This window comes from Pinus tabuliformis, chromosome 1_2 (genome assembly GCF_031772625.1).
Source record: "Pinus tabuliformis cultivar Carrire ecotype Pingquan chromosome 1_2, CPIR1, whole genome shotgun sequence".
NCBI classification, from domain to species: domain Eukaryota; kingdom Viridiplantae; phylum Streptophyta; class Pinopsida; order Pinales; family Pinaceae; genus Pinus; species Pinus tabuliformis.
Window position 1 is genome coordinate 242,449,030 of NC_142298.1, and position 6,686 is coordinate 242,455,715.

Consider the following 6,686-nt stretch of genomic DNA (forward strand, 5'->3'; position numbering starts at 1 on the left):
GAAATTATACTTGAATAATTTTTACAATGAGCTATCATGAGCTCAATTTTTATGCCGGAAAAGGCCTCCAAAAAGGACATGAAAGTGGCGCTATGCATTGGATCAGTGATGTTGCACGTGATGAGCCCCAAGTTTGGTAACATTTTGGGCTCATTTGGCCTAACTACCCTTGTTCAATCCTTCATTTTTCATAACTTATGCATTATTTTTTAGTATGTTTATGTCATTTGTACGAATAAGGGTAGTCATCATTCCTAGGTGGCTAACACGTGCTCATTTCAGGATTTTTTGACACATGTTGGAGCAAAACCGAGCAGACATGGGCTAGGAGACAACCAAGCTTGGGTTGAGGATTCATAGGGGGGTTGTCTATGGCATTAAATAGCCTCCCTCGGGATCTTCACCCCCAACTCCGAGCTCCAAAGGCCACCAAAACCGGATCTAGAAGGCAGCCAAACGGATTTCTTGGAAGGAGTTGTTCACTCACAGTTTGGGCAGCCAAGTCCCATAGATTTAGGAGGCCAGCTAGGGCCTCGTGGTGTATAAATGTTAAGGCCTCAGCCTTTGAAAAGGACTTTTGAAAAAATCTTTCATATTCTACACTACAGGCTGCTATTTTTGTTTTGTTCTTTTGTAGCCATTATTGGCATAACTCTTGACTTATGATTATTTTTTTGACAATGGAAGCAGTCAGATTTGATATCAGCTCTGATTTTTTTATAGGAGCCATAGCTCTTGGGGTTGGGCCCAACCTGAGAGCCTAGGGCCTCCTCCTTTGTATTGCTATCTTTCCTTTAAGCACTCTGATTTTCCTTTTTTGCATTTGAAACGAAGTTTTGCTGAGCAAGATTTAATCGTGTTGGTTAAATAGGTCATTGTTGAGGAATAGAATTGCTTCAGATGTGTAGAATAGATTGATAAGATAAGAATTGATAAAGCTCCAGAAAAGGGTTTCCTGCACTCTCAGTTTCACCTCTCCCTTATTGGATCAGGGGTTGGAATTGTAGAAACAGTGCTGCCCAACAAAAACACTAGTTTGCTTGACCATGCAATCTTTGGTGTAATGTCTTCATTTGTAGAAGTTAGTCATGCGTTCAGACCTTTTTAGATGTTTATTTGATTAAGTGTTGTACATGGTTCTCTTTGGAAATAAAGTTGTTGTTCATTTGTTTCGTTGACAGTTCGGATAGATTAGCTAAGATTTTGATTGTATGCAGGATTTGGTTGATTCAGTTAAGTACACACCGTGCAGGGCATATCCAACTTTCTCTCATCCACCTAAGCTTCGTACAGGTTAGCTGCTCCATCCCCTAGTTAGCTTCCTTGTCTCACAACTACTCTTCTGTCCACGTAACCCTACCTTCTTGCTCTTCCTTTACCTTCGCCTCCTTTAAGCCAAATGAGTTGTCCACACCCTCTCATCACTTCATCCATCAGTCACTGGGCCATCTTAGACCCCTCCCCTACCTCTCTATCCATTCATGCATCCTCTTTCACTCACCCATCCTCTAAAATCCAATTTTAGAACATCCTGTAGAAATTTCTGAACATCCTCTAGAAATCCCTGAAACATCCTGTAGAACCCCTGCAGACTTCCTGTAGAACCTCACAAGTGAGGTTGCTGGATAGCCAAACTTTGTGAAACTCTCTGGAAGGGTGTTAGGGACTCCTTAGACCTTCTTTGTGCCTTCCCAACTTTTCCCAAGCATTCCCCTCCCTTGATCCACCCCTGCACAGTAAAAAGCCAGTTCAAAGCACATGTATGATAATTCTGATAACTTAATAAAAAATACAAAAATATGTGTTCTTCAGATAGAGATAGCATAGGCATGTGCATTTTACCTTTGTAGAAGTAATGGCATCTTTTTCAATAGTTTGCATCCTCTCCTCTGCATCAGTTGGACTAGCTGGTAGAATTAGGGTTTGCTAGGGTTTATGTTACTCTTTGGCTTTCAGTTTCTTTCTGCAAGTAGATCAACTTCCTTTGAGTTAGCTTCCATCCATCAGTTAAAAAGCTTCTTCTACGAGCTCATAGAAGTTGGCTTGAGCAGCGAGCGGACTTGTGCCAGTTGACCAAGTGACAGCTGTGGCAAGAGCTAGTACTTGTGCATACAGCATCGTCGTTTCCAAGTTTGTTACGAACTACCGGGTTGATAAGAGTAAAGAATGGAGTCCCAGGAGTTGCAGCATTATTGTCGCAATAATGGATCCCACCACCTTTTTGGCGCCGTTGCCGGGGAAGCGTCAGAGTATTGGTGATTATTGCTTTTCTTCTATTTTTCTGCACTCGCCTTCTGCTAAATAGTTTATTTCATTTCCATCCTGCAATTTCATTTCCGCAAAAGTAAAATAGATATTTCCTGCTTTCATAGATTAGCATTTCAATTCTGCAATTTCAATTCTGCAAGCGTAGATTAGCAATTTCAATTCTGCGAGCATAGATTAGCAATTTCAATTCTGTAAGTGTAGACTAGCATTTCATTCCTACAATTTCATTTGAGCAACGTATCTTAGTCCTTTCCTGCTTTCATTTCAATTCCGCATCTTCTTTTTGGCAAGATAGCTAGTTGCAGTTCAATCTATTTTAGTTTTGCAGGTACAAGCAGAAAAAGCAAAAAGCAATCAAAAGCCTTTCCATTTCATGCCTCGTAGGAACATAGATAAAACCAGCAAATTCTTACCCAACACCCCCACCACTTCACTGAGTCACCATTCTCTCTTCTTTGGTGACAGTGACCCAGAAGAACCTATAGGCGAGCCTCCTGAGATATACGAAGATCCTATACCAGAAGAAGAGTTAGAAACCACTCCACCTGAAGCCATGGCTCAGAATGGAAGAGAAGATGAGAGAATAGAAGGTGCCTTTCCCATCTGAGAGACCAATGGAGACATGAAAATGAAAAACATAAGCCCCTCCGCTTTACCTCACTTCCATGGATTGACTACTGAAGACCCTGATACCTTCCTGTTTGAGTTTGTTGTCCTTTGTCGAACCTATGACTATACAGAAGATGAGCAAAAACTGAAACTCTTTCCCTCTACCCTCAAGGATACAGCATTACGTTGGTTCATGGGATTACCTGGAAACAGTATCACCACTTGGGCTCAGATGCAGCAATCTTTCAATACCAAATACTGGGACTACTGTAGGTCCAAGGAAGCTAAGGGAGAGATCTTTTGGATGACCATGGGAAATGATGAGTCTTTATAAGATTATGAGGAAAGATTCCAACTTAGCTATAAACGGGCCAGGTGCACACTCGACCCTGAATCTCTCAAGTTGGTCCTGCTTCGAGGAGTCCATGAAGACCTTCTAGATACCCTTCACATGATAGCTGGAGGAGACATTTACCAACTACCTTATGAGGATATAAAGACTGTGTTTAGAAACCACTCTAGGGCAGCCCGGAAAAGAGGTAGGGGAAACCCCCTTTCAGCTAGTGCTACTTTCTCCAAGCATGAGTTTGTTGATCAGCTGGAGGACCTCAAAAGTGAGGTGAGACAGACCATTGCCATGCAACTTGATACATTCCAAATCTAGCAAAAGAAAGAGGAAGCTAAGAGGGCTTTGGCCATCTTCTGTCCTAGGTGTACAAGGAAGCACCCTAAGAATGAGTGTCCATTACACCCGATAAAGGTATGCTTCGTTTGTGAGGAGGACCACCCCACAAACCAATGCCCAACCTTACCTGGGTTTAAGGCCATGTACCAAGGAACTGAGGCACCCACTGAACCTCTCTACTTCCTCAACCAAAGGAGGCCGCATGGACCTAGACCTTACTAGTAGGGGATGCAAGGGACATCCCAAGCCTATTATAGCCCCAACCAATCCGCTCCTATGCCTTCTTGGGGTCCCCCTGCTCATCCTCCCTTGTCTGTGCCTCCTCCATGGTCTTACCCACCTCAATACCATACTCAGCCCACTACTCATTCGTTTCACTCACATGTCCAGTCACAGCCTCAGTGGAATGCACCTCAACCGCGGTGGAGGCCCCAGTACAACACTCCTCCCGCCATTTTGCCTCCACCACCAACTCAACCACAACCATTACCTCCTGCTCCTCCGAGACAACCCCAAATACCTACTCAACCGAACCCGAACCCCAACAACCGACAGGCCCAGCAAGTATATACCGGGGAAACAACCTGCCCTACCTATGCTATGGAGATCCAGGAGATCAACCTGCGATCCGGGAAGACTCTTCCGAATCGCCAACCTCCTCCCCTAGAGGACAAGGAAGATAAACAGGAAAGTGAACCCAAGACCACTCCACCCTTTCCTGAGAGACTAACAGTAACCACACAACTCGACCCAGAGGAGGATGAGCTTCTGGGAGAACTCAAACAGTTGTGTGTGAGAATACCACTTCTCCAAGCCATCAAAGATGTATCGATATACAACAAATTGGTTAAGGAAAAGTGTTTCAGGCACCCAGGCAGGCGAAAAAGAGATGCCACAACCATCAATGTCATAGGACAACTGTTTGATCTTATGTTGGGGCAAGTAATCTGTCCAAAGTATTTGGATCCTGGGAGTCCTGTAGTTGATGTCCACATCAATGGCACCATCATACCCCACACTTTGATTGATTTAGGGGCTGCCATTAATGTGATGACCAGGGATACCATGCTCAAACTCAAACTTCAGGGTTCCTTAAGGAAGACCTCGACGTCCTGCAGTTGGCAGATCGCTCCACCATGACTCCCGAAGGGATTGTGGAGGATGTCTTGGTCTCTGTTGACTCTTGGGAGTATCCTGCGGACTTCTTGGTTCTTCAGCCAAAGGCAAATCTTACCGGATACCCCCTTATTTTGGGAAGACCTTGGTTAGCCACTGCGGATGCTTACATAAGCTGCCGAGTAGGAAACATGACCATCAAAAATGGTCCTATGTCCAAGCAGCTAGTCCTATACCCTCCTTCCCAACCTCTATTAGAGCATGACTTACCACTTTGGTTGGAAGAAGGAGAAGAGGATGAGGTGTACTCTGCACCCTTGTGCACCTTAGAAACCACCAGGGGAGGTCCTCAAACTGAGGATGATTTGATTGAGACCTTGATTCAGAATCTGCCTCCCAGTGCATTTTCCTTAGAGAAATTGGTGGAAGATACTCAAGACAGCACCTTAGTGGACCTTTGCGTGACCGATCCACTCCCTCCCAGAGTCAAAAATGTGGAGTTTGGCCCCGAGAGAACATTAAAGATCAGCTCCTCCCTATCTCCTTCCCAGGAAAAGGAGCTGTATAGTCTGTTGGCCAGTCATCTAGATGCTTTCGCTTGGAGCTATAAGGAGATGAAAGGAGTCCATCCTTCGGTCTGTACCCATCACATCTACATCAAAGAAGATTGTAAACCGGTTAGGCAACCTCAGAGGAGAATGAATCCAACCCTTAAGGACATTGTCAAAGAACAACTGCAAAAATTGTTGGATGCAGGATTCATCTACCCCATCTCGGATAGCGAGTGGGTGTCCCCTCTAGTGTTGGTACCCAAGAAAAATGGAAAGTGGAGAATCTATGTGAACTACCGAGAACTAAACAAAGCCACCAAGAAAGACCACTTTCCTCTGCCTTTCATAGATCAAGTGTTGGATGGACTAGCAGGGAAGAAGTTTTTCTCTTTCCTAGATGGGTTCAGCGGGTATAACCAGATCCAAATCAGCCTAGAAGACCAAGATAAGACCACCTTCACTTTTCCTTGGGGTACCTTTTCTTACCGAGTCCTTCCCTTTGGGCTATGCAACACTCCTGCCACTTTCCAAAGAGCAGTATTGAGCATCTTTTCTGAGTTGGTCCATGATTCGGTGGAAATCTATATGGATGACTTCACTCCCTATGGGTCCAACTTCCAAGAAGCTTTGTCCAATCTGGGAAAAGTCCTAACCAATTGCATTGAGATGAACCTGTCCCTTAGTCCTGAAAAATGTGAATTCTTGATGAATGAAGGGACCGTGCTAGGACATACCATTTCTCACCAAGGATTGCAAGTGGATCCTAATAAAATTGATCTCATCAAAAAGGTTCCACCTCCTCAGAAAGTAAGAGATGTTCGGAGTTTCCTAGGCTTAGCAAGATATTATAGAAGATTTATTAAAGACTTCAGTAAGCTAGCCTCGCCACTAATTGGCCTCTTAGCAAAAGATGTTGAGTTCAAATGGACAGACGATTGGCAAAGGGCTCTGAATGAATTAAAGGATAAGTTGGTGTCTGCCCCGATATTAAGAGGTCCAAACTGGGCCCTACCTTTCCACATCCACACTGATGCCTCAAACAAAGCCATAGGGGCAGCCTTAGGACAGGTTGAACAAAAACTCCCATATGCCATATACTTTGTCAGCAAAAACTTATCCAAGGCAGAACTGAATTATACTGTAACTGAGAAAGAGTTCTTAGCCATGGTCCATGCCCTGAACAAGTTCCAACACTACATCACTGGCTATCAAACATTTGTACATACGGATCATGCTGCAATTAGATATTTAATGAATAAACCAGATGTGAATGCTCGTATTATTAGATGGTTACTTCTGTTGTAGCAGTTTGATTTGACTATCGTTGACAAACCAGGTAAAGAAAATGTTGTTGCTGACTTCTTGTCTAGACTGGATTTACTTGCAGGTGAAGATGGAACAGTGGACGACCAGATGCCAGATGAACATCTGTTTGTTGTCTCAATACTCTCTCCATG